The sequence below is a fragment of the Schistocerca serialis genome, chromosome 1 (assembly GCF_023864345.2).
Source record: "Schistocerca serialis cubense isolate TAMUIC-IGC-003099 chromosome 1, iqSchSeri2.2, whole genome shotgun sequence".
Taxonomy (NCBI): domain Eukaryota; kingdom Metazoa; phylum Arthropoda; class Insecta; order Orthoptera; family Acrididae; genus Schistocerca; species Schistocerca serialis.
The window spans coordinates 724,848,957-724,856,460 of NC_064638.1; positions in this window are offsets into that span (position 1 = coordinate 724,848,957).

Sequence of the window (7,504 nt, forward strand, 5' to 3'; positions counted from 1 at the left end):
AGGATAAAAAATGAGTCAACCAAGTAATACAAATGGAATGGAGCTACTTGCGGTGAGGGGCACGTTCAAAGCTGCAATTAACAAAAGTGTTACAAATTTCTTAAATGTATTGAAGGAGTTATTGTTTGACATAGGTAGCAAGATGCAAAAAGAGATAATACGTACAAAACAAATACACGCATCTGAGAGTTACTCATTGAGTAAGTAATTCCTACCTGCCACTTTTTACACATTACAATTACGGAAATTCTTCTGCGGAAGAGCAGTTGTGAAGGAGAAAGTTTTTCAGATTATTTTCGAATTTTGCTTCGTTGTCTGTCAGACATATTATATCACTGGGTAAACGATCAAAAATTATGGTTGCAGTTTTGTGCACTCCTTTTTGTGCTAAAGACAATCTTATTGTGGTGTAATGAATTTCATTTTTTCTTCTAGCATTGTACATATGTACATCATTGTTCCTTTTGAACTGAAGGGCATTATTTACAACAAACTTCATGATGTTATAAACATACTATGAAGCAATAGCCGAAATACGTAACTCCTTAAACCCATGTCTGCAAGATGATTGTGGGTGAGCAACATGTATTATGCTTACAACACATTTTCGAGCAATGCAGACTTTGTCTTAAAGATGAGTTACCTCAGAACATTATTCCATATGACATTAATGAAAGAAAATAAGTCATCTTACTGAGCTGTCTCTCCAAATTTTGCAATGATTCTGAGTGCAACTGTGGCTGAACTGAGTTGTTTTATGAGTTCCAAAATGTGCTTTTTCCGGTTTAAATTCTCATCAATATCGACACCTAAGACTTTCGAGGTTTCAACCCTATTTACTACCTTCTCTCCATTTATTGCACTTATCACCAATGTAGTAATGTAAGTAGCCTGTTTAGGTGTTTACATGTTGGCAGCGGGATAGACTACATTAATAACTCTGACAGCGGTGTGCGCCTTCTGTAAGAGATTCTGTGCTGGTCGGACTCGCAGTTGGAGGTGAATAGCCAGCAGTGATAGAGGTTGGATGTTAATAGTTAGCAATGATGAAGGTTAGAGGTTTGAAGTGTTAGCGCGAGCGGACGGTCTGGACGTGCGTCCGTCATGGAAATGTAAGATTGTTGATGATAATATAATTTTTTTGGAACTAGATGTCACGGACGATTACATAATTTTTTGAACTGGATGTCACATTACTAAGGTAAAATTTGCTAAATACATTGTTTGCTCTGCAACAAAATCTTTCCTTTGGTAACCTCACGCCTATTAGTAGTTAGAGCCTACACTAGTTAGAATCTTTTATTTAGCTGGTTGTATTGGTGCTTGCTGTATCGCTGTAGTTCGTTAACGAAGATTTTTTCTGAGGTAAGTGTCTTATGAAATGTACAGGTTGTTGTTATGATTTCTTCTAACTCAGGGCCATTCTTCTGTGTTAATTATTTGAGCAGTCAGATCGCGTAGTGTTGTATATTGTGGGTCATAAATGAATAGAATAACTTTGAGCTGTATTCGTCAGGGAAAATTCCGTAGGTCAGTGACAGTACGTTCAGTTTCACTCCGCAGTTTAAGCAGGTTCACTTGCATTCAGTTTCACTCAGCAGTTTCAGATGTTTATTAAGAAGTTTCAGTACTTCTAGATGCAGGTATCAATATGTTGCGTCTTTTGAAAATTAACAGTGAGACTGTTCATAGAAAACCAGTCAGTGGTACTTTTAAATACATTATTTACCATTTCTTGTGTTGCTACTTGTATGTTTGGACTGATTACAATACTAGTGTCAACCGCAAAAAGAACTAATACTGCTTGTTGTATGTTAGACAAAAGAGCGTTTACATACATGAGGAACAATAGCGGACCTAAGACTGAGCCTTGGGAATAATGTCCCCAGACGACATCTGTTGAATTACGAGATACAAGTTTTTGCACTCTTTTGGTTAGATGTAACATTATCCACTGGCTGCTTATACAATCAATCCCACAAAATCTCAGCTTATGTAGGAGACTATTGTGATCGAATAGTCAAATGCCATAGATATGTCGTAGAAAATACCAACCAGCACTATTTTGTTATTTAATGCGTGTATAATTGGTGAGTGAACATATAAAGGGCATTCTCAGTAGAGCAACTGTTCTGAAAGCTAAGCGGTGATTCACTGAGAATATTATTACTGTTCAGGTTAGATACTATTCTCAAATATTTTGGAAAATGTCACTAGTGAAACAGTTCGGTAGTTACTGACATCTCTTCAATCACATTTCTTATAGAGGGGTTTAACAACAGCATCATTAACTTTTGTAGTCCTGTCGTCCTCTGTTTTGATCACAAGAAACAAGTTCTCAGTTCCTAGTGCTCTGAAGTTTGGAAAACAAAAAGTCAAATGGCAGTTATACGAATAACAGCGCAAAAAATGGAACAAGACTACGCAAATAGAACAGCATCCACGGAACCTGCCACTGGATATGCCTTGCAAAGAGTAAAGGCGAAACGGATATGGCACGAAGATAATGTTTCATTCAGTTGTAGCTAGATGGTCAACAAGTATAAAAATCATCAACATACCGTAATTAACAATAGCATATTCCCGTTTCTCCGAAAAATGCTGTGATCTACTGACGCATTAGATATTCCAGGTAGAACAGTACGTATTATATGGGAACAAATCTTTAGTACTCTAATGGACCGCCATCAAATCCAGATGAGTTTTCATTTTTGAGAGAATATATAATCTTTTTAATTTCAGAAAGAAAAGTTGGCGATACATTTATATGATTTAATTTTATGAGAGGTGCTTATGCAACACACTCTTTTAATTTTTCTCTTGAACTGTTTGTCCCTTTACTTTCTGCTTCATGTAAGAAATGATTGTTGTACAGATCTGGCAACTGCAGTTTAGGGAATAATTCTAGACAAAAATTTGGGCGGTTGTATCTTCTGTGTATATGTCATGCGACTGGTGGAGGCCACTTCGAAAATCTGGGGAAGGTACCCTAAGTGAAAACTTTGATCTTAAATACAGTTATAAAAAGTACAACAAGGTTGCAAGTGCAGGCCCGTAAATGATTTACTCTTGTTAAATCAGATGGTTCATTTGAAACCAAATACTTTCTAGTCCTGTGCGTAAGTTAAAATTCGCCCTCAGTTTCTATCTTCAGTCATATAGAAGTTATAGGCTCGTAAAATGGGATGAATCTTTTTTGAAACTCCCTCGTAAACAAGGGAATGTCCGAGCATGTCCCAGTTGTTATGGAAATGTCACTTTACTCACTTGTTATAACACACATCTCACGAAATATTAGATAATTCGCGTTACTTTTGGTTTTCGTCAGAGATTATGCAACGATGCGGAGGAATCGATGGTGCAGAATATGAATCCTTACTAATACTGACAAAACTCGGGGTTGCTAAAGAATGACATGAAATTAATTATGGCGATTTTTAAAGCTCACTCATCCTTAGTTTTTGGTAGAGTACAGTCATCTTAATACAAAGGTATTTGTATACTTTGCAGTAATAAAAATATTTAACTATTAAAGTATAACGTCATGTTATGTGTTCTTAAAGCATCTCTTCCAGTTCAGAAAATATGTCCGTTTCAGAAATGATGATGTTTAAGGGATTCCAGAATTATTATGGAGACACAGTATGTAGCATATTAGATCCTATCTTGTACGGCAGTTACACAGACGAGAATTCAATGCTCGAGTTAAATACGGCAAACGACGAATCTGCCTCCTTATTCATTAATTCAGAGACAATCTTTTATTGCAGTAGTGTTCAAATGAATTAATTTCCTGATTAGCCGTGTGCGACCAGATAGGGCAGGCGAGAATAATTACAGTTCTTTCGTCTGTAATACGTATCCCATACAGTATACTGTGTAGCAAAGAATTTGAGGTGAACGGTAAACCATCGCCTGGTCCGAGTCTTATACACCAGTAAAAACATTACGCACTTGTAGCTCCGGTGTAGGAGGCACTGATCCATCATCCGCCTTCTGGTCCTACTGGAATTATCTTTGCAGACAGTGTCTAATAGTAATTTTTTTTTTTTTGACAGAGGACTAGTTTTGACATTTCCTACAGTTACAAAACTTACAGGAATGTGCATCAAAAGTACTGTAAGCCTCTAGTCATATAATTGGCTGTGAGCACTATGGGACTTAACATCTGTGGTCATCAGTCTCTTAGAACTTAGAACTACTTAAACCTAACTAACCTAAGGACATCACACACATCCATGCCCGAGGCAGGATTCGAACCTGCGACCGTAGCAGTCGCGCGGTTCCGGACTAAGCGCCTAGAACAGCTAGACCACCGCGGCCGGCAGTCATATAATTCTTATGTCGCAAAGCTATTTTATGTTGCAAGTTGGTTTTGTACGAAGCATTTTAGTGGGAAAAGTTGTCTTTCTCAACAAAATATTTTAAGCGTGTTGCATTCTTCACCATGTTTTCGTTGGAGTCTTCAGATTGAGGGGTAGTTTGATGCAGCTCTCCACGCTTGTCTATCCTGAGCAAGCCTTTTCATCTCTGCATAACTTCTACAACGTATACCCCTTCCAACCTAATTACTGCTCTCAAGCGTAGTTTGAAATAATCGCCACAAATGTGGAACAACATCTACAGATGACTCTAAGCAATTGGATACATGTGACTACATAGCATTTTTCCGGTACGGGTCTTCCAGACTTGTTAAACAAATAAATTTATGGTACGTGATGAACTCGACAGCACTAGAACAGATGACAGCTTCTGTTTGGCCAAATTCCTTTTCTAGTCCAACGTGCTGAGTGCCATTCAATCCAGACGATGCGTGTACACAATAGGGAAGTAAGTATGGAACTTCCAGACCTCACTTCCCCAGTTTCGAGGACTGGTGAATAGTTGTCGTAGTGCTGCGAACCGCAGTACATATGAATCCAGAGAAATGAATTGCAGGTGTAGCATCTAAGAAAGCTTCGCAAACATCTGCTTCATAGGTCGCGAATTCGAGGGACTCATTTTGTTAGCTGGAGGTCATGGCAGTCAAGACTCAACAACAGGGACCTCCACTGCTGCATTCTTAACCTTCGCCGATGATGTTCGGTGGGAAGCTGGTACCAATCTCCACTTGAGATCCCACTTTACATTCTGGTTACTAATTTTAGGGAAAGCATTACCCGAAAAAAGCCGCCAAAATGGGTAATCAATGAAACAAATTGCATGCTATACAACCAACTACTGACGTTTGAACACCCTGGAGCTGTAGACTATATTATTATCCTAATCCATTGTGCTATTGATGCGAAAATACGAAATATCTTTGGTCAGAAGAAGAGGTGACCTCTCCCCTGGTGGGACAACGATTTCGCTCTACAACCGCGGGTAGGTGCACGTCACTACGAAGGTTTAAGTTGATCGGGAGAGGACCTAGCAGCCCTTTAGATAGCAAAGAAAAAGTCTATTTGAACAAGTGGGAAGCTGTCATGGAAGAGTAACTTTTTTCTACAGATCGTTTCCCTCTCTGCGCAAAAATGTCTACATTCATATTCATTCTCTGAAAAATAATGAGGATTTCATGGCAGGGAGTTCTTCCCATTGTATATTGGTTTTTTCCCGTTCAATTCGCGTATGGAGCGCGGGAAGAAGCGCTCCTTGAATTCCTGTATGTACGCTGTAATTAGTGCAACACTGTCTTCGCGGTCTCTACTAGATCTATACATAGGTGTTCGTAATATATTTCTAGCTTTATTATTTAAAATTGGTCCTTGAAAGTTTGTAGCCGGCCGTGGTGGCCGAGCGGTTCTAAGCGCTTCAGTCTGGAACCGCGCGACCGCTACGGTCGCAGGTTCGAGTCCTGCCTAGGGCATGGATGTGTTGATGTCCTTAGGTTAGTTAGGTTTAAGTACTTCTAAGTTCTAGGGGACTGATGACCTCAGATGTTGAGTCCCATAGTGCTCAGAGCCATTTGAAAGTTTGTAAATAGGCTTCCACGGGATACTTGGCACATAGCTTCAAGTGAATGTCATTTCAAGTTTGCCAGCATTTCCGTGATGGTCTCGCCTGGTGGAAACAAACCTGCGACCATTCCTGTCGTTCTTCTCTGTATATGTTCGATATCTTCTGTTAGTCCAATTTTGTGTGGGTCGCAAATGCTCGAATAGCATTCTAGGATTGGTCGCATGACTATTTCGTAAGCACTCTTTTCCCAGTATGCAACAAATGAACCGAAGTCGGTCACCTGCTTTAGCTAAGAATCAGGGCAATACGCTGGTTGCAGCGGCTTACAGTACATCTCACACAGCATCTCTTTGCGTAGGTGCGGAGCCTCTATTTTCCATTCGTCAGCGTATGCCAAGATGCTACGGGGGGATGGGGGTCAAAAACTTGAAAATACCAACACCACAACACACTAGCATGCATAGTGCGGCGTAGGAAAACCGTTGGAATTCAAAACAGCTTCCAGTCGTCTCTTAATGGACAAATGCAAGTACTGTGTGGTTTTCAAGAGAACGTTATACCATTCTTCCTGCAAAATACACTACTGGCCATTAAAATTGCTACACCACGAAGATGACGTGCTACAGACGCGAAATTTAACCGACAGGAAGAAGATGCTGTGATATGCAAATGATTAGCTTTTCAGAGCATTCACAAAAGGTTGGCGCCGGTGGCGACACCTACAACGTGCTGACATGAGGAAAATGTCCAACCGATTTCTCATACACAAACAGAAGTTGACCGGCGTTGCCTGGTGAAACGTTGTTGTGATGCCTCATGTAAGGAGGAGAAATGCGTACCGTCACGTTTCTGACTTTGATAAAGGTCGGATTGTAGCCTATCGCGATTGCGGTTTATCGTATCGCGACATTGCTGCTCGCGTTCGTCAAGATCCAATGACTGTTAGCAGAATATGGAATCGGTGGGTTCTGGAGGGAAATACGGAACGCCGTATTGGATCCCAACGGCCTCGTATCACTAGCAGTCGAGATGACAGGCATCTTATCCGCAAGGCTGTAAAGTATCGTGCAGCCACATCTCGATCCGTGAGTCAAAAGACGGGGACGTTTGCAAGACAACAATCATCTGCACGAACAGTTCGACGACGTTAGCTGCAGCATGGACTATCAGCTCGGAGACCATGGCTGCGGTTACCCTTGACGCTGCATCATAGACAGGAGCGCCTGCGATGGTGTACTCAACAACGAACCTAGGTGCACGAATGGCAAAACGTCATTTTTTCGGATGAATCCAGGTTCTGTGCACAGCATCATGATGGTCGCGTCCGTGTTTGGCGACTTCGCGGTGAACGCACATTGGAAGCGTGTATTCGTCATCGCCATACTGGCGTATCACCCGGCGTGATGGTATGGGGTGCCATTGGTTACACGTCTCGGTCACCTCTTGTTCGCATTGACGGCACTTACAACAGTGAACATTACATTTCAGATGTGTTACGACCCGTGGCTCTACCCTTCATTGGATCCCTGTGAAACCCTACATTTCAGCAGGATAATGCACGACC